The sequence below is a fragment of the Suncus etruscus genome, chromosome 16, assembly GCF_024139225.1.
Source record: "Suncus etruscus isolate mSunEtr1 chromosome 16, mSunEtr1.pri.cur, whole genome shotgun sequence".
In the NCBI taxonomy this organism is placed as follows: Eukaryota; Metazoa; Chordata; class Mammalia; order Eulipotyphla; family Soricidae; genus Suncus; species Suncus etruscus.
In genome coordinates, this window is record NC_064863.1 from 58229655 (window position 1) to 58251893 (window position 22239).

Below are 22239 nucleotides of genomic sequence, written 5' to 3' on the forward strand. Positions count from 1 at the left end.
CCACTTGTTGAAGAGGCTTTCTTTAGAGCTGCACATCCTTGAAGAGACCTCTGAGGCCCACAGTCCAGCTGCACGCTTGCATTGGTGCACCCCTGCTAAGATCCAGGGCGCTTTTTTCAGTGAATCTCAGAAGGCAGAGCTGAGAGTAGGGAAGGCCGGCATGTCCTGTGAGCAGTCTGGCCAGCTGGCCTCCTACTCTGGGCAGTTGCCAAAAGGGCATGTGAAATGGACATATCAGATGCTGCAAATACAAAGATAAAAATAAAAAATGAATAAATAAAAACAAAAATACAGCATTTCAATTTTAATAAGGCCTTATTTTTATTTGTTTTGTTGTATAAATTCTTATTAGCACAGAAAATATTTAATCAATATGCTACACAGCATGACCTAAATGGTTAGAACAGTTAGAAGGTTTATCCTCATGCAGCAGAGCAGCAGGGGGTAATTAGAACACTCCAGGATATTTATTACATTTGAAGTTAACAGGTAGTACATTTATTACATTTGAAGTTAACAGGTAGTACTTAAACGTTCTATTGTTGGCTTAAGCATACAGGCTTATGAACAATAGTTAACAAAATGGTTTTCCCTTAGCATTATAAAGACAGGTAGTTTTTTAGTCTTTATGTTATGTAATATTCAAATATCCAATTCTCATTAAGTATGGTTAAGAAAAACAAACACAAATATAGTGTGGCCATATTAACCACATAATAAAAATTTTACAACATAATAGAAATTCAATAAAATTGATTTTAATGTTTCAAAATATATTTATTGAAAGTTGCACAGAAATAAATGCCCCTGCATGCAGATAGTTAGAAAACTGTATCAGTAACACAGTTTTGTGTGCTATGAATGCAAGATTACGTGTGATTGTGTAGAGGCAAAATTTTAGAATTAGTGTTGAAAAAAAATGTGGTTCATTTTGAATTTGAAAAATTTGAAAAATGTATTATAAGCTTGAGTTTATATGTATTATTACTATTTATCATCAATAGTTCTATATTAACTTTTATCTATTTAGGTGCATGATAGATTCAATTTGATTTGTTTATGCTTAGTATTTTCAATAAAATATTTCACACATATAAAATTTGATTAAATACATAAATTATATGTGTCTATTTAGTTTTGAGACTATCCCCAGTAGTATTCAGGCTTACTTTTGTTCTGTTCAGAGATCAGTTCAGGAAGTTTTAAAGTTATTTATGTTGTGCTCTGATTTCTGTTACATTCTCTCTGACTATCAGATATTTCCTTCACAAGAAATGAAGGATGTGGAAGCTAAAATAAAGAAGCTAGGACTGACTATTCTTCAAAACCTTTTGAAAAAGTCTCTTCTCTCCTTTTTTGACTGTCCACAAAAGTTATATGACCAATCTAAGGTTTTTATGGTTCTGGAAATTGCATAATTATTAAATAAATGAGACTATTTGATTTAATTAGTATAATGGGTGGATTGCTAATAAATTTTACTGAACTCTGAAGCTGTTAGTTATTTTAATAAGTTTTTTCCTTTTTTCATTTTTTTTTAACCTCACCCGACTATGCTTAGGGGTCATTTCTGGCTGTACTCAGGAATCACTCTTGGAAGTGTTCTGGGGGAACATGTGGGATGCTAATGGCAAGAACCATATCCACTGTAATATTGCTCTCACCCGAGTATCTATTTTTATTGTAGCAAGTTAGTCTATTATTATTATTTATTGTTTTTGTTATTGTTTTTGGGTCACACCCGGTGGCACTCAGGGGTTACTCCTGGTATGCACACAGAAATTGCTCCTGCTTTGGGGTCTGTATGGGACACTTGGAAGGTGTCCTTTGTGAAAAGAGATATGGAGATTTCTCCAAAAGCTGAAAGTTGAGCTCCCATATGATCCAGCTATACCACTCCTAGGGATATATCCTAGGAACACAAAAATACAATACAAAAATCCCTTTCTCACACCTATATTTATTGCAGTTTTGTTTACAATAACCAGACTCTGGAAACAGCCTAGATGCCACTCAATAGATGAATGGTTAAAGAAACTATGGTACATATATACAACGGAATATTATGCAGTCGTCAGAAGAGATGAAGTCGTGAAATTTTCCTATATGTGCATGGAATCTATTATGCTGAGGGAAATAAGTCAGAGGGAGAGAGATAAACACAGAATGTTCTCACTCATTGTTGGTTTTGAGAAAAATAAAAAACATTTGTGTAATGATTCTCAGAGACAAAATAGAGGAGGACTGGAGGGTCCAGCTCCTGACATGAAGCTCACCACAGGGATCGTTTAGTGCAGTCACAGAAATAATTACACTAAGAACTATCATAACAAAATGTGACTGAATCAGGGAAGTAGAAAGCCTGTCTAGAGTACAGGCCAGTGTGGGATGGGGAGGAAGGACACTTGGGATATTGGTCATGGGAATGTTGCACTGGTGAAGGATTTATAAATAATTTTAATATATATTTAATAAGTATATTTAATAAATTTTAATATGTATATATGTACATATGTACATATTAAAAATTAAAAATATATTAAAGATATTAAAAAAGAAAAAAATAGAAAAATTAAGGCCTCCCAATTCTTACCACAGTCTGTGTTCTTTACACTGACTGTATAGAAAGAGGAGGTACAGTAAATGCACCCCATATACACCTCAACCCAGGCCCTTTGCCTGGTCTGTATTGTGAATTGGAGGAAAAAAGAAAAAAAACATATGGGACACCTGGAATCGAACCCAGGTCTGTCCTGGGTCAGCCACTTGCAAGGCACGCTATCACTATGGCTCTGGTCCCGCAAGTTAGTCTATTTCAGTGGTAGGCAATCTTTTTTTTTTTTTTCAACGGAGCCAAATCTTGTCAAAACCACGATTGAAATTTATTTTGAGAGCCACACAGGGCGCACACTGACAGAGGCTAGGAGCAGAGTCCTGACTCCTGGAAAGGCCGCCCGGCACACGTGTAGAAGAGCCAAATTAAAAGTGCAAAGAGCCACATGTGGCTTGCAAGCCACAGGTTGCTGACCACTGGCAAGAGAAAGATTAGGATCTGTAGTTATTTACAACACTTAGACTAATTTAAAATAGAATTCTCATTGTAGCTATAACAGTGTCTTGATATTTGGTGAGTTAAAAAACATAAATACATTGAATATTGATTATCATGGATATCATTTAGTTTGAGCTAAAGTATGTGTTCAAAAATCACTCCTGTGCTGCACAGGATACTATCTGTGGTGCTGCGCACAAAACCCAGGTTGGCTATTCGATGAATGCAAGGCAAATGATTAACCACTATATACTATCTCTTGGTTTAAAATAATTTAGGTACATAATATGTTTTAAAATTGTTTGACAGATTAAATTCATTTTTATGGCATCCTATTCAAACATACTTCCTTTTCAATAAGTAGACATGTTAATACTTCATAATGATAATTTATTGATTTTTCTTTTAGTTTAAATTTTATATTTATTCCTTTTTTTTCTCAGTCTTTTAAATCTAATAATGCAATTTGTTCTATGAGCTGCATCCCTATAGAATATGTTAATCATTTCATACACATGTGTAAAAATAAAAGGCTTTTCATGACAAATAATGCTTTTATTTTCTTTCAAATATTATATAGTCAATTCACAACAAAGTATTTTAAATATTTACAGAAACGATTCTTTAATTAATTAAGGAAATAATTATTCTGTGAACAAAACTTTTACTTTTTTTTTTAGGTTCTTGGTTTTTAGGCCAATCTGATGATGTTCAGGGGTTACTCCTGGCTATGTGCTCAGAAATTTCTTCTGGCTTGGAGGACCAGATGGGACACCAGGGTATCGAACTCTGGTCTATCTTAGGTTAGTGTGTGCAAGGCAAATGCCTTACCTCTTGTGCCACTGCTCTAGCCCTGTGAACAAAACTTTAAGATGTCCAAATAACAACTTTCTCTTTTATCTATTTGACATATGTAAATTCAAAATAAATCAATTCTTTGATTTTGGAATTAAATTTGAATTTGATTTGAATTTGAATAAATCATTAAGAAATGTATCAAAAGCACAATATATTTGAAGATACTTACAAATAAGTGATTTAATTATTTTATAAAACTAATTGTCAATGTATGTAACTGATTTTATGAAGATATTCTTTTAATTTCTTAAGTCTATTATATATACATTTATCTAAAATAAATTCATTACTTTCTATCAGGCTGTTTATTTTATCAACCAAGAAAACAAAACAATTGACAGCTAAAACGAATAAGTGTAATTTTAAATTTTAAAATTAATTACCTTTAATGGCAATGAAAAATCTGTTGCTATACCTTAAAATTAATGCAAAATTTTGGAACTCTCTTCTACATTATATGACTTAAATAGGACAACACTTAATGAAGACAAGTTAATTTACTTTATGTATTGTAAAAATTGCAATATCTGTTTATAACTTAAATCCAAATAAGCTTTCTTTGTTCTACTAAACAATAAAAAACATTAAGTAATTGCTATCCTACTGTAATTTGTCTTTGAGATATAACATCTTCACAGAGAATATAGAAATTTCTTATTCAAATTTAATAACATAGACAAGAGATATAGTACAGAGGGCAGATTGCTTGTCTTCAATGAATCTGCTCTAGGTTTGATCCCTGGCACTTCATAAGGTCCCCTGAATCCAGGATGATCCAGGAGCATGGAGTCAGCTCTGAACACAATTAAGTGTGGCCCAAAATAAAAAACAAAATTAAGAATTAGTTAACAGCATAATAACTTTGTAAAAAAAACTTTTAAAGTTTAGCAATGAAAATATTGAAAAATTATATAAATTGAGTAAATAGCATATTGGCTCAAAAGTTTTAAAATGTTTTATTAAGGAACTGTGAGCTACAAAGTTATTGATAGTTGAGTTTCAGACACATATGTTCTAATGCCAATCACACTATAAGTATCAGCTTACTTCCTTAGTATTCTCACACTCCATCCTGGCAACCCATCACCCCACTTCAAGTCTACCACTTTGATAAGCACATTATACAATTTGCTTGTTGTAGTTTGTATCTCATATTTATAGTGTCCTCTTCTTGCCTCTGTGGTTTAGATATATAGTTATAGCACTTTCCCACGTTACTGCTCCCAGGTTACTTTCCTTTCTTATCTTACTTCTCTCTCAATTTCAATATTTCCATCCTTTTTCATATACTATGGGGTCAAAGGTGATCTAGACATCCCTCCTTTACTAATTGCATTTCCTCATACATTTTTCTGTAAGCAACAGATAAGTGATACCGTCCATTTTTTTGTCTGTCTGGATTATTTCACTTAGCATATTTTCAAATTTTCATCCAAATTAGAGTAAATTGAGTGATTTAATAATTCCTTAGAGTTGCATAGTATTCCATTGTGTATATATGCACAAGTGTATATTGTGTATATGTACACAATCCTAACAATCAGTTCACCTATTATTATACACCTAGATTGAATTTATTTCTTAGCTGTTGTAGTAAATGCTGCAATTAATAATGGTATGATATATATTTTTAAATCAATGATTTTTTTGATTCTGCGGTTATATGGCAACTCAATTATTTGTTTATTGAGAATTCTCCATACTGTTTTCATAGAGGTTGAACTAGACAACATTGTCATCAACAGTGGGTGAGAGTTCCTCTTTCACAACACACCCTCAACATAAATTCATCATATTACTTATGAAAAGAGACATTACCACCATATGTAAGATGACATCTCACAATGAGAATTCAAGTGATTTTAATACAAAAATGCAAGTATAAGATATGAATGAACTTTTAAAAACATGTAAGTAGTTAATGACCCAAAGAAATATACTATATCACATGAAATGTTAACTTTAATTTGTGTTATTATAAAATTTTATTCATATTGAATTATTTATTTTTTATTTGTGGTGTTTCAGTTATACCCAGCAAAACTCAGGGGTTATTCCTATTAGGAATTACGTCTGGTTGGGGCCAGAGCAATGGTGCAAGTGGTAGGGTGTTTGCCTTGCATGCACTGACCTAGACGGACCCTCGTTTAATCCCAGGTGTCCCATATGGTTCCCAAAGCCAGGAGTGATTTCTGATTGCATAGCCAGGAGTAACCCCTAAGTGGTACTGGATGTGGCCTTAAAAAAAGAGAGAGAGAGAATTACTACTGGCAGTACTTTTGGGATTATATATGGGATGGTAATAGCAAACATGAGACTGCTCTATGCAAGGCTAATACCTTTCTCTCTATACTATTGCTTTGGCCTAGATTTCCATTTTTCTAAAAAATTTACTATGTGCAAAATTTTACTACATATAAAGTTTTATTTTGTTACTATTGTGTGTGTGTGTGTGTGAATGTGTTAGTAGAGACTGAACAAAGTCCTTTAACAAACTAAGTACTTCAACCACAAAACATTTCAGTAGTCGAACATTTTTGTTTACGATTCTACCAGGATTACTGTACTTTATAGAAATCACCTATGTTGATACTCTTCCATGATTCAAGCTTTTATTTTATGGAAGACATATTGGGGTAAATAAAGGTCAAAGAATGAATTCTGGGAATTGCATGTGTCTAGGCAAGTGCCCTAATTTTAATGATATCCCTGGCCGCTTTAGTATCATTTAGAAAGGAAATACAAAGGGCCGAAATGGTGGTGCAGAGCGATAAGGCATCTGCCTTGCTGGTGCTAGCCTAGGACGGACTGTGGTTTGATCCCTTGGCGTTCCATGTGGTGCCTTAAGCAAGGAGCAATTTCTGAGCACATAGCCAGGAATAACCCCTGAGTGAAACTGGGTGTGTCCCAAAACACCAAACAACAATAAAACAAACAAACAAAAAACAAAGAAAATACAATATATAACTTTTTGGCATTATTCTCAGTAAAAAAAAAATGTTGTTTTCTAAGTGATTAGCAGAATACAACAATTTACTTACTTTTTTTAGATTATTAAATTTCTTGACTTAATGCATCCTATGATTATTAAACTTTCCACAATTTTTTCCTTTGAGGGAACATTGTTTTTTATTTTTATTGTCAACGTGTTTTTTAATGGTCAGTCCAGTTAAATATTGCTGTATTTTGCACACTACTTAATTTAGGTCTGGGACTTAGAATAGTTTACTCTTTTTTTAAAAAATATATGTCATCCTAATACCATCTGCCACCAGAAAGCTTGCTTTTCTCTGCTAATTTTCCATTTATCTCTCCCATCCCTCTAAATAAACAGTCCTACAGATAAAAATCTTTAGTTTTAGAGGCCAGAGAGAAAGCATGAAAAAGAAAAAGCATGAAAAAGAGAAAGCGTTTGCCTTGCGTGTAGAAGGGCAGTGGTTCAAATTCCGGCATCCCATATGGTCCCCCCAAGCCTGCCGGGGGCGATCTCTGAGTGTAGAGCCAAGAGTAGCCGTTGAGTGCTGCTGGGTGTAACCAAAAAAAAAATATATCTTCAGTTCTAAAAACTTTGACTATTTGCTTTTTTCTTATAATGTTTTTTATTATATCATATTTGGAATAAATATTTTTTGTTTTATAATATGGAGGACCTACATAAGTATAAGTGAATAGAAATAACTCCTCAAATTGATATTTTGATATCAAAATTATATTAATATTAAAAATCTTTAAAATTAATTTGGATATTTTTATTCTGAAGATGAGTTTATATAAGATTGCCTTTCATATTTTTCAATTTAGTGATAAAGCCATCTGACTATAGATTTCCTCATGGAAATCATATTTATTCATTTTAAAATTATAGTTTTATTTTATTGTACTTTAGATAACAAGGTTGTGATAATGTTTATGATTTTGTTGTTCAAAGTTATACCTTCACTGGAAGATAGTGCCAAGACCTTCAATTTTAGTCCACCTCCTCCATTGAACACACAATCTCTCCAACAAACAACTGTTCATATACTTCAATCATCTTCCTACTTTCTTTTAATAACTCAAAACGTATTTCCAAGCTTCACTGGTTTTCTTTTAAGTTTTACTTTGTATTACATCTATTTTGCATTTTTGAAGATGTGTAGAACAATCTATTCATTATCTTATACTTAAACAGATTCCATTTTATAAATGTACCACATTTGAAAATAAAGTGATAGCACAGTGTGCCAAGCACTCAGAAAACTCAAATTTGGTCCTTGGAACCAAGTATGTACCATGAGAACCAGTTAGAGTAATTCCTGAGCTAAACAAGAGTCAGGAATAAGTCCTGGGTAACACTAAGTATTGTCTGGATATAATAAATACATGTGGTCCATTGTTTTCTGCTAATTTTCATGTCACTGTGTTTTCATATATACTTGTATTGATACATTACTATGAGAGTATACTAATTAAGTAATAGCTCTGTCAACACTGTCTTGAGCATAATGTTTTCTCAAAGTTTTTGTATTGTTTATAAGGATAATGAAAATAGAATTGCTGGTTCATTATGGTAGTTTATGTTGGTGAGTATGAGGGATTGAACTCTGAGTCTAGATAAATACTTGATATATCTTCCTGTACCATTTTGCTTCTTGTTCTTCCTTTTTTTTTTTTTTTTTTTTTGGTTTTTTGGCCACACCCTGTAATGCTCAAGGGTTACTCCTGGCTATATGCTCAGAAATCACTCCTGTCATGGGGGACCATATGGGAAAATAGCAGTCTGTCCTAGGCAAGCACGGACAAGGCAGATACCTTTCCACTTGCGCCACCAATCAGCCCCTTGCTTCTATTTTTGATAATAAATAATTTATTTAAGCAGCATGGTTACAAAATTATTTATGTTTGAGTTTCAAACAATGTACAACTCCCTTACCGGTACATATTTTCTGTCACCAGTTTCCCAAATATCCTGCCCCTCTCCCCATGCCTGCCAGAGTAGGCATTTCATTTCTCTCTCTTTCTCTTGCTTTCTTTTCCATTTTTTTATTTTTGACACTGTGATTTGCACTATTGTTAATGAACGGATACCATGTATATCACTTTATCCCTTTTCAGCACTGTGTTTTTGTCCAGAGTGATCAGTTACAATTATTATTGTTACAGTGGGCCCTTCTCTACCCTAAATGCAATCATAGATTTTTGTCACAAGTTACCTGTCATGGGCTGGTCTTCATGTCTATGTCCTCTAAACATTATTATCGTACAACTTTTTACTTTTATTATATTTTATAAATGATTGAAATTAATCTTCCTGAAGAAACGCCATGCCATCTTCCAAAATTACTCAATAAATTACAATGAAATAAAGCTTCCAAGAATACTTCACCCAGCCAAACTTTTATTCAGGTTTCAAGAAAAGATACACTACTTCATGGATAAACAATAGCTCAGAAACTTTACAGAGTCAATGCCAACCTTAAATAAAGAATTAAAGGGTGTAATTTAAGGCAGACAGGCCTCATAAACATTTACTAAAATTCACCAAACATTTACTAAAACATGGCAAATGCACCACTACAATAATTACCCTCAATTTTAGCAGACTAAATGTACCAACTAAAGAAAAAAAAAAAGTGTGGCAAAGGGGAGCACAAAATAAATTAAAATTTTGATGCTTGCTAAAGCACATTTGAAAATTTAGAGTAAACACAGACTAAAAGTCAAAAGTTGGAGGAAAACCTTTCAAACAAACCATTTTTTAAAAGGCAGGAGTGGCTATAATAATATCAGCTGACAAATATTTCAGGCTTAAAAGTGTTATTAAAGACTGAGAGTCATTTCATAATAGTGATATTTACATCAAGAAAACATCACACTCATAAATATATGTGCATTTAATGAGGAACCAGTAAAATACTTAAAACAACTATTAATATACCCAAATAAAGACATCAATAATAACAGAATAATTATGGGAAAATTTTGATATAAACATTGATATAGCTATAAAATTTATATAGGAATGAATATTATTTCTAGATACTACACATGTCTGAGAAAAATTGTATATCATAACTTTCAATAAATATATGACAATAATTATAAAAAATTTAGGCTTCATAGTACATTTTGAAAAAATATTCTAAACCATTAGCTTTTTTTAATTAAACATTGTATTATACATAGTGATTTCCTTCCTCTAATGATCTATAATATTCTTTTTTTTTCCTGGTTTTTGGGTTACACCATGGCACTCAGAAGTTACTCCTGGCTCTGTGCTCAGAAATTGCTTCTGGCAGACACGGAAGACCATATGGGATATGGGATGCCTCGATTTGAACCACCGTCCCTCCTGGATCAACCCGTGTGCAAGACAAATTCCCTGCCACTGTGCTATCTCTCTAGCCCCTGATCTGTAACATTCTACTTAGAAAATGTGGCCAGAAAGATAACACAGCAGTAGCGTGTTTGCTTTGCACAAGGCTAACCTGAGATGAACCCAGGTTTGATCCCCATCATCCCATATAGTTCCTCAAGTCTGTCCAGAATGAATTTTGAGTGCAGAGCCAGGAGTAATACTCAGGGTGTGACTGTAAAATAAAAACAACAACAAAAAACAACACATCTCCAAAAAAAGTAAAAGAAATTGTGACCGCTAATTTTGTCCTTACATCATGCTCTCTTATTGTAGAATAGCATATACTTGCTCTTCCTTTTGCTAAAGCTGAAAACTAAAAATATGTTCAATGTTTCAGTCAAACTGATTACAACTATTGTGTCATAGTGTGTTGTGTATTAGATATAAAGAAAATTTAATTACATAGTGTTCTCCTTGCTGTACAGGATGAATGGCAGGACAAAAATGAATGAAAGCAACTGCTACAACTGATTGATTCAAACACAAGTGTAGTCTGCTTAAACTGTCTAAGAGAGAATGATGAAGAGTGTTCATCTGTAATGACTGTCCCATGTTTAACTAACTAAAAATTTCATAATATATCATGTATTGAGTTGAAAATTTTTGATATTTTGAGAATGCCTACACACATTATCCAGTATGTGCTTGACTATCATGCATAGCTTATTATTTTTCTTAAGTAGATATTTGGAAAGATATTTAACTTAAATGCCTAAATTAATATCTATAAATTTATTACCATTAGTTATTATAATGATTATGAGAATATAAATATACTTCAAATTATAAAATTTTTATGATTCATAAATTTATAAAAATCAATTTAATAAAATTTATAAATATATAAAAATTCATAAAATTATAAATAAACTTATAAAAATTAGAAATATTTAATTTGTAAATGTAATAAAGTTGCAATTGTATTGTGGCTATTGATGACAATTAAAACAGAATAAAATGCTATGTTTAATATTTGTGTGTTTTTATTTAAAGTATTTATGAATTAGTTAGAGGTGTCTCTGTTCTGAATTTGTTTGCTAGAATTGCATGACCCTAGGGCAACACTGGAAATATCCTATAATAGGAAGTCTTTATTACTAGCCTGTTGTCATATACAAGAAACATTTCTGCTTTTATATATATCACTAAATTAATATATAGTATGCTTATAGTATTATAGTAAATATAATTTTTCAGCTTTACAGATAAGAGTTTGCATTATTATAAAATCAAAGTCTTTCCATTTAGAAAAATTATCAACATCCATTGTATGATATCATTAAAGTCTTCTATAGAGGTCTGATTCAAAAAGGACTGCTAACAACAGTTTTGTTTTTTTTTAATTATATGACAACTAGTTAAGTGTCAAGAGAGTATGGGTCTAATAGAGAAACTCAGCATTATTACGGCAAGTATAGATCTATTATTATTAAAAACATGAGTTTATGTTCATTCTGCTTACTATTTTATTACCTCTAGGCCTTATATTTACAATATTGGTCAAAATATATCACAGTCTTTATTTTTAGTCTTTTCTTTATAATTTTCCGTATTTAATGCAGAGTCTAAAAGTTATAAAGTCATTAAACAACCACAAATGCTTCGGGTATGTTTTTATGGAAGTATTTATAAATATGTTAAATAAATCTACAACAGAGCAGAAGCACAGAAAACACAATGCAGAAGTACAGAAGGCCATTAAGCTCATGAATGAGAACAATAGCACACAAGTCTCATCTAGTATCACCTAGTTTTGTAATCTCTAGTGACATCATGTGAAGCTGTTTAATAAGCTAAAAAAAAAAGATGGCAAATCTAGCAATAAAGTATATAAATAAAGTATGAGGTTGAAAATGAGAAAACAACAATTAGAAGTTATAGATATCAAGAGTATTATAGAAGGTACAAAAAACTAAGTAGATTGGCTCAGCAACCAATTGATAGAATCTTAATTAAAGATTAAGATTTTGAGATGGGATACAGGAACCTCTAGAAAACAACAAAAAATGGAAGGAAGTTTGACACAATAATAGGACATCAAATAGCTATGTGGTTGAGTTCAAGATAGACAATGTAAGAATCATGGGAATCTTTGAAGAAAGAAATACAAATCTAATGAAGAAGCCTGACTCAAATCATTGAGGGGAGGGAGAGATAGTACAGTGAGTAGGGCACTTGCCTTGTGGGGGCAATATATATATTTGATGCCAGAACCACTTATAGCCCGCTGAGAACTGCCATAAATAATTTTGACTTGCGAAATTAGGAGTTAGACCTAAGTATCTCCACAGCTCTAGCTCCCAAGCCAAAAACAAAGCCAAGTCATTAATAAGAACTTTCCAGTGTTAAGAAGTGCAGGAACTGAGATGAAGAAACCCAAAATGTCCTGGTCATATAGACTCAGATAGAAAACGTCCAATACCCTAAACTAGAATGATAAAAGTCAAAGACAGGAACCTAATACTGAAAGTAGTAATATCAAAAAAGTAAATATCAAAGTGGACAGGGGGCTTGCCTTGTACAGAACTAATCCTGTCAATCTAGACAAAATATAGCTCTACAGGAATGTTGCCAGAGTAAAAATTCCCAAGTATCTTCCTTTAGGTGTAGCACCAAACAAAACAAAGAAAGTTAAAAAGAACTTACATACAAAAGAAATCTAGAAGATACATAACAGATCTATCAAATCAGATTCTGCAAGCCTAAAGATAATGGTGCAATATCGTAACAATTAAATGAATACCTCACCAAACACATTCTGTACAGCTGAATTGTCATTCAGATTTGAAGAAACATTACAGAAATGTATGTGTATTGCAACAGTTTAGGAAATTCAAAGTTTTAAAATCAGATTTGTAGGAAGTGTTTGGGAGTTTCATTAAAACAAAATTGACTTATCAGCAATTAGCCATTGAATTTGGTATTTGCTCATGGTGCTAATGGTTCTCTATAAAAGATTAATAAAGGTTTGAATATTAGTAGCATACTAAAATATACTTTTCCATTAATGAATTAGATTTACTATATTGAAAATAATAAGTACCTTGTGGCCGGAAAGATAGCATGGAGGAAGGGCGTTTGCCTTGCATGCAGAAGGACGATGGTTCAAATCTTGGCATCCCATATGGTCCCCTGAGTCTGTCAGTAGCGATTTCTAAGCATAGAGCCAGGAGTAATCCCTGAATGCTGCCGGGTGTGACCTAAAAACCAAAAATAATAACAATAACAACAACAACAATAATAATAATTACCTAAAGCTTTTCAAAGAACCAAATATCCTCTGTCATTAAATGATTGAAAAAATATGTAAGTTAGCAAATAAACTATATACATATGTATGTATATATATATACGTTATATGAAGAATGTGCTGAAATATTTTCAACCACTATTGGAGTATTCTTTTTAATAAAAGCAGTATTTACCTATATTGCCTAAATAATTAAATTGAAACAACCTTAATATAGACCAATTTTATTTTATTAATTAGTATATTTCAGAGAAAATATTCCATGATTTTCCTTACATCACAAGAGTTATAGAAAATTTTTCATTATAACTTAGGTATATAAATATTATAGCAATTTGTCTTGTGTTAACCTAGATTACTTTAATTACTAAAAACTTGAGACAACCAACATGAATGGTTCTTAATAAACTATTTGCCTATCAATTTGATTAAGTATATGAATTTTTCCTGATGTTCAGGAAATCATATTTAATATCCATATTGTGTATATATTATGAGATAGTATTTTAGATATGTTACCTAATTGTTAAAAAGCAACTCAACTAATAATAATATAATATATAATAAATAATATAATGTTAAAACCATTGTATTTAACTATGAAGTGTAACATTATCTTAGGATATATACTGAAATTTACATACTAATTGAACATTGCCGATATATATGCCTCACTTTATTTTTTAATAAATATACATAAACTACCACTGTTAAACAAGTTGTCCTGCAGTTAGATACATTTTTTAATTTGTGTATTAATTTAAATAATCCTCCTATTATTCTGAAATATTTCAGAATAATTATTTCATTTTCCACTTCATAGTTCATTTTATTTTTGTCCTTGAGTTTTGTTAAAATTACTACCTAGTGTAATAAAGAGATAAATTTGTTTCCAAAAAGCAAATATCTAGCATGATCTTTCTTCTATATTAAGAAATATGACACAATAAAAATAGATTTTGCAGACTTATAAATGTTCTATAATAAAATATATGAGAAAAGTTTTATGCCAGAATTAATTTTATGAAATGAATATTTATTGCTGAGACTTTTCTGTTGAACATTTTAGAACATATTGATTTTCTTTACACTCGTTTTCTTAAAACATTGATTCTAATAAGTTTTAAAACTGCATAGGTGTGGTGTAAACAAAACCAATTTTCACTGCCACAAAAGCAGCAAATCTTCAAAGAAAAAAAAAAGAAGCAAAACAAACTAAATAAACAAAAGTCCAGCCAGGCAGTTAAGATTTTAAAAGGATGTTGAATTAATGATAAGCTTCTTGGGAAAATAATTCTTAATCATAATAACAAAAAAGATCATTTAAATTATAAATTTTTTCCAATGGGAGAATTAAGTTAATTAAGAGCAATAGAAAAGTAACTAAAACGTGTAAATTAATTTGCAGGGGATGAATACACCATCTTATACCAAAATCCTAATCATTAACCTAATTAGGATAGTAAATTGTGTAGCATTGGACATATATTCAAACTAAATGAAGCAGAGAAATAAACAGAAGAAACATGTTGTGCTTTATTTCTTTTTCTAATGCTTATTTTTGCTTTCTTCATTTTGCTTTTAAGTTTAGACAGGCATTTTCATTAGTAACCCACAACTAGATCTCATTAATACTACACATTTTCTAGTAGGTGGCAAATACTATATTTGGAACAAGTTATCTCAATTACAAATAACTAAATATAAAACATTTTCTATATTTCAACTTAGAATCTCCCCTTTTATTATTCTACCTTAATAGTTTTCTGAAGTTTCATAAACTCTTGCATTTTCCCTTATCCCTTAATTAATTTATATTTTGGTGTTGGGGTCACACTCAGCAGTGCTCAGGGGTGACTCCTGGTCTATGCTCAGAAATCGCTCCTGGCAGGTTCTGGGAACCATATGGGATGATAGGATTCAAACCACCGTCCTTCTGTGTATAAGGCAAACACCTTACCGCTGTGCTCTCTCTCCAGCCCCTATTATTTTTCCTTTTATGTTCTTTCCCTCTTCCTTTTCTTCTATTTTCTTTCTTTCTTTTCTTTTTCTTTCTTTCTTTCTTTTCTTTCTTTCTTTCTTTCTTTCTTTCTTTCTTTCTTTCTTTCTTTCTTTCTTTCTTTCTTTCTTTCTTTCTTTCTTTCTTTCTTTCTTTCTTTCTTTCTTTCTTTCTTTCTTTCTTTCTTTCTTTCTTTCTTTCTTTCTTCTTCCTTCCTTCCTTCCTTCCTTCCTTCCTCCTTCCTTCCTTCCTTCCTTCCTTCCTTCCTTCCTTCCTTCCTTCCTTCCTTCCTTCCTTCCTTCCTTCCTTCCTTCCTTCCTTCCTTCCTTCCTTCCTTCCTTCCTTCCTTCCTTCCTTCCTTCCTTCCTTTTCTTTCTTTCTTTCTTTCTTTCTTTCTTTCTTTCTTTCTTTCTTTCTTTCTTTCTTTCTTTCTTTCTTTCTTTCTTTCTTTCTTTCTTTCTTTCTTTCTTTCTTTCTTTCTTTCTTTCTTTCTTTCTTTCTTTCTTTCTTTCTTTCTTTCTTTCTTTCTTTCTTGTTTCATGACTAGGGCCTCTCACATTCACATAACAATGTTGCTCACACACTTAAGCAGGCGTGATGCTCACTAAAAGTTATACCTTTATTTGGGGTGCTCATACACTCACTCAAGGTACTTAATAGAAGTAGTTGCAGCACTTTCTAAGGGTTATGCTCCTTTGTTGTACACTCACACCTTCTGCTTGTAGAATGTGTATTTTAGTTTGGTCCTTAAAAACTCCTGGTCATGATATATGCATTTATTTGATTGTGGTGCTGTGTAATTTTAGTTGTGGTACTTTCACATACCTGACTTTAGTGGACTACAGACTTCTTCACATGTGGGGAATTCCAAACAACATAGAAGCCAGACCAGGCATAAAAATATGTTGGTGGTACTTGGAGTCAAAATCATGGCCTCAGATTTCTAAATCAAAATATTTTTTTCAACAGGTTTTTTTTCCAAGCATTGCATTTTTTTGTCTTTTGTACCATTAAGTTTAAGTAATGCTTTTCAAAGTCTATCATTCTCAATAATTCCATTTATCGATTTTTCTAATAATTTAGTCTAAATATTATATTACTAACCTTATGATTAACATAATTGCTTTGACAGTAGAAATCCAACTATGATTAAAATGTATCTGTATTCTAATTAGATGTTAATTCAGAACATGACATCTTGCCTTAATTATTTTATTTTATTTTATTTTTTTTTTGGTTTTTGGGCCACACCCTGTGACGCTCAGGGGTTACTCCTGGCTATGCGCTCAGAAGTTGCTCCTGGCTTCTTGGGGGACCATATGGGACACCGGGGGATCGAACCGCGGTCCGTCCTAGGCTAGCGCAGGCAAGGCAGGCACCTTACCTCCAGCGCCACCGCCCGGCCCCTAATTATTTTATTTATCTATTTCTATCACATTTAAATCAAAGCCAAGCTTTCTTCATACTCTCTAAGTATTTGCTTTATAATTGAGAAAAATGTTTGGTCCTAAATATTTATGAGTATAAATACTTGTAACATATAAATTCAATTATTTACTATATGTTTGGTAGCAACATAACTAAGTTTGTTTCTCCATCTCTCTCAGTTGTACATTATAATTGAGCTAGAGCTAATTTAATATTTTGATTATTTGATATATTAAATCATCAATATAAAAATTTCTAATCCTTTATTAACAGTACTAAAATATAGTATTTAATTAGAGTGCATGTGTTTTACTTGGGCTGATATAGAAAAGAAGAAAACATGAGAAATAAAAAAAGGGCATTGGAGAAAAGGAATAATCACTGTGCAATAAAACAGAAGACGAGATGCATGTCTTATAGATTTTAATCAGTCCTGGATCTACTTATAATGTCTTGTTTTACTCATATTTTACACTCTATATTTGACCATTATAGTTTCTGTCTCTGAAATGCAGTAAATTCATTTCTTGATCAACTGCAACATGCCCTTTTCTGACCCTGTAATCACTATCACTCTTCTTAGAATAAAGACAGTAATTGAATATCAAAATAAATATGTAATTGAATTAATAAGATTATATAAAGAGATTAAAAGTCTTTCATACCAAGTAAAACATCCATTTAACTATCCTATAGTTATTTTGAATTTAGTATTTAGTACTTAAGATATAATTTTTAGATATTTAAGATGTTAGCTCATCTTAAAGCTCTAGTCTGGCATACTCTGATATATTGTTAGAAATAGGGCCATAAGTTGAATTAGGTTATAACAGGATGGATTTTTTTTTATTTTGCCATCACTCTTCAGACCAGGGATGTATTTTGTATAATAGGTACATTTTTGCAAAGCAGGAAAAAGTAGGCTGCTGGTATTTGGCCCTAGTCTGCCTCCAGCATAAATGGGCTACTGTAATGCACATGCTGCACAAATAGACACAGCAGTGCAGCCCTAGGGGTATGTGTTCTGTGGAAGAAACAGCCAGAGCTGGGGAGACATCGATGCTGTCCACTCAACTGTAGTCCAGGAATTGAAGTACACCAGGAGTCGGAGGACTCTCCAACCCTGGGCTCCAGGACTAGGAACTTCACTGTATGTCTGTAGGGATATCAGAAATAGGCCTAGCGCAAGAAAAGGAAGAGTTGATGTATGCATTTGGTTCAAGATCAAGTAAATGAGGCCCTATATAATGATCAATAGGAACCAGAGCAAACACCAAATATGGGAGGGTTGTGGTGGGCAGCAGGAAGACCAGAATGATAAACAGCAAGGATGAGCAGCTGATCCAAGTTGTAGAAGTTGGACTTGATTAGTTGGCGCAACACAGTCAATAGAGGCATGTAATAAACTATTGGAAGACAGATGTGTAAAGGCATTTGAAAAGTAACAATAAAAATATAAATGGAAGTTACAGAAATAAGTTTTTTATTAACTAGAACCATTATTATTTAGTCCATATTAATTCGCAGAAATGCAGAAAACTAAAATAGTTATTAGCTGTATTGAAATAATTTATTAATAGTCAAATTTATTGTATAAATAATGATTGATTACAAAAGAAACAAAACACGTGGAACTATGGATCCATTGTTAATGTAAAATGTGGAGAATATCAAATCAAAGAAAAAGAACATATTGGCTTTCAAATATTCACACTTGAAATTAAGAGCATTGTAAATCATTGATGCTTCAACAAAAATATAAATGCACAAATAGATTGTCATTTATAATTCTAAATCTTGTAACCAGAAATAAAATAATTAGTAAAAAAAAAGTCAACAGAGGTAATGTGAGATTATTTAACTCTCAAAGTAAATTTTTATCTTGTCTATGTTTTGGCTATATTTCCTTGAATTTAAATATATTTTTATAGTTTTACAACATATATATTATGTAGAATATATTATACAAACTCATATTTCAATTTAGGAATACAAAAATGAAATTGTTAACTAATGTATTCATTACCAGAACTTGTTATTAATTTGCACTATACAATTATTTTTGTAACATAAAAATAAGCACTTTTACAATAAAATATTTTAATGCTTAATTAATTTGTTATATTTTAATACTATCACTTGAAAATAAATAATTGCATTATTACTTACTGAATAATAATGAAACTTCATAAAATTTATGAGTTCAAGAAAATCAATCGATATTTTTGGAAACAATATTGCATGTAGATTCCATTCAAATGAAAGATTTAAGCAATTAAATTTCCTTTTCATAGTCTTCATAGGTTTAATACTTTAACCTTACTTTACCGCTAATGTTAAAATACTTAAGATTTATGTATCATTTGAAGTAATTACCCTATATCAAATGTTCTCTAACTAATTATTTACAAATGTTCATGTATCCCTTTAAATCGAATATTATAATTGAATTTTTTTTATTTTTCTCTGTCTTTACGGTAGCTCTTTAAAAATCAATTAAAAATATTTGAATAAAAGAAGAGTGAGTGCTTTATGATACAGATTAAACTGATGGAATTATCAATTAGAAGTACATTGTGTACCAAATTAATCCAATTAATTCAATACTTTCTAATTTATTTTTCTATGTTTATTTATTTAGAACATTTTCAACAGCAACACAATCCTTTATAACCATATGCTAAAGAAAACAGGAATACAACATTAGTTGATACTTTATGTTTAAGTTTTCTTAATTTGTCAAACAGGAAAGCTTTAAATTATATTAATAATCATTAGTACTCAATATTAATATCAATATAATATACAGTACTCAATATATAATTTACATATTTTGATAAAAACGTATCCACATTAAGTAGTTTATTGACAAATATTGTAAATAATGGAAAATCAAACATAAAGAATAATAAATATATTAGTATTACTATTATTGGTATGATTTGTATATCCAATCTATTATGGAATGATACATAAATAAGTAAATATGCAAGCTCAATTTTGTTGACTTCTCTCTTCTTTTTTATTTTTGGGCCACACCAGTGACACTCAGAGGTTACTCCTGGCTATGCACTCAGGATTCGTTCAAGGTTTGGGGACCATAAGGGACCCCAGGGGCTTGAACTGTGGTCAGTCCTGGCTCAGCCTCATGCAATGCAAATGTCCTACCTCTATGACATTGCTCCCACCCCTGATTTCTCATTTTTGTATTTTTTTGTGTTTAGGTGACACTCATTTGAGCTCAGGAATAATTCCTGGCAGGAGTTTGGAGACTATATGTGGTGCCAGTTACCAAGTCTGGTCAACTGCATGAAAAGTAGGAACCTTTTCTTCTATACACTCTCTCCAGCCCATGCATACACATTTGGTAAGAGTATAGTTTCTAATAAATATTATTTTGATTAAGTAGTAGTCTTAAATAGAAAATGTGTACTCATCTCCTGAAATAATTTATATAATCAAAATGACTATTTTGAAAGCTAGTCCAAATATTTAATGCCTAAGAATATAATTATAATATTAATATTATATAATAAATATTTATTAAAGATAGAAATAAATTTAAAAAGATTACTTTTTACTAACATAAGTATTTGAAACCATTAATCTAATGTTATTCTAACATAAATTATTTTTAAAAGATTTTTTTATGTAAAGCTTCAGGTTATAAGGTTTTTATCAGACATTTTCAGCAATGTCTAATCAACTATCAAATAAAAGTATGCAGAAAATATAAATATGTAGAAAAATAATCTATCTAAAATAAGAATAGTTATATAAGACAGAACCCTATATAAAATTTTTTTATAAATATTTATAATGAAAATTTTTCTTATTTTGCTATAGTATAATATTTAATGATTCTAATACCTGTTACCCTATGTTAATAATTTGAATAATGATAAAGTGCTATGTGTTAAATCCTATCAACAACAGTACTATAAGCTATTGTGCAAATATTGTTTTGGTGTATATGTCTAAAGTGTCTCTTATAGAGGCAGATTGGTATGTCAGTGGCAAATGGAAGTGTGGGCATTGGTGGGAAACAGACATTGATGAAGGAATTGGTGTTACAACAATGTATGTCACAAATAACTTTGTAATTTTACTGTGACTAAATTTAATATAAATATATACATAGTATAATTTGACCAATAATTATCTTACAGAAATTTTTGGATATATACACACACCCCTAAATATAATGAAATACAATCTGAATGATGAATCAGAATTGATTAATGTATAAAAGTTTCCAGATAGGGGCCGGATCGGTGGCCCCAAGCAGTAAGGCATCTGCCTAGCATGCGCTAGCCTAGGACAGACCATGGTTTGATCCTCCAGTGTCTTCTATGGTCTCCTAAGCCAGGAGTGATTTCTGAGCGCATAGCCAGAAGTAACTCCAGAGTGTCACCGGGTGTAGCCCCCCCCAAAATTCCAGTTAATGCTAATGTTGTTAAATTTTAATACTTCAAATTGAAATAAGTTTTAATATATATGCAAATATGTTTATACCCTCTTTAGTAAGTTGTTTTTGAAGCCATATAGAAAGTACAGTAGGCGAATTGCCTTGCACACAGCCCATCCAGTTCAATTCTATCACCGTTTCTTTTACATTTATTTTGTTGTTTTGGGGCCATACTGGTAGTGCTCAGGGATTTCTCCTGGATCAGTGCTAAGGAATTACTCCTGGCAGACTGCAGGACCATTTGAGATGTGGAGGAGATAGAACTCAAGTTGCATACAAGGCAAAATCTTTACCTTCTGTGCCACTGTTCTACCCCCTCCCCATATGTTTCTGTATCTCTTACAGAATGATCCCTGAGCTCAGAACCTGGAGTAAGGCCTGGGTACAATGGATGTGTTACAATTCCTCACCTTTTTTAAACTTAGTTTATGTATTAATTTAAACAGTGTATGTATTAATTTACAAAGTAAACATATCAAATTGCATAACATTCTTTATTTTGGCTAACTATTAAGACACACCTAGTACTGCTCAGGGTTTATCTAGGACAGTACCCAGAGACTATTTTTGGGTCTGTATTCAGGAGTGATCCCTTGCAGTGCTGAAGGATATTATTAATCTAATAGGAGTAAAGCTGCGGGGAAGTGCAATGCCACTTTAGAGATCGTAGATGAGTCTCTTTTTTTGGAGGATCAGTTTGGGCCACATCTGTGTATGCTAAGGGATCTCTTCCAGTGGTATGCAGTGAATAATATGTGGTGTAGGGAACAAACTCAATTAACCACAT

The 22239-nt window shown here is 31.7% G+C and overlaps 1 non-coding gene across 1 annotated transcript; it reads left to right on the plus strand.

Moving 5' to 3' along the window:
* Positions 1–2576: 2576 nt before the first annotated feature.
* LOC126033304 (small nucleolar RNA SNORA51) lies at positions 2577–2709 on the plus strand. Its single transcript, XR_007504412.1, has one exon. It is a non-coding gene; the product is annotated as a small nucleolar RNA SNORA51 (small nucleolar RNA).
* The last annotated feature ends 19530 nt before the right edge of the window (positions 2710–22239 follow it).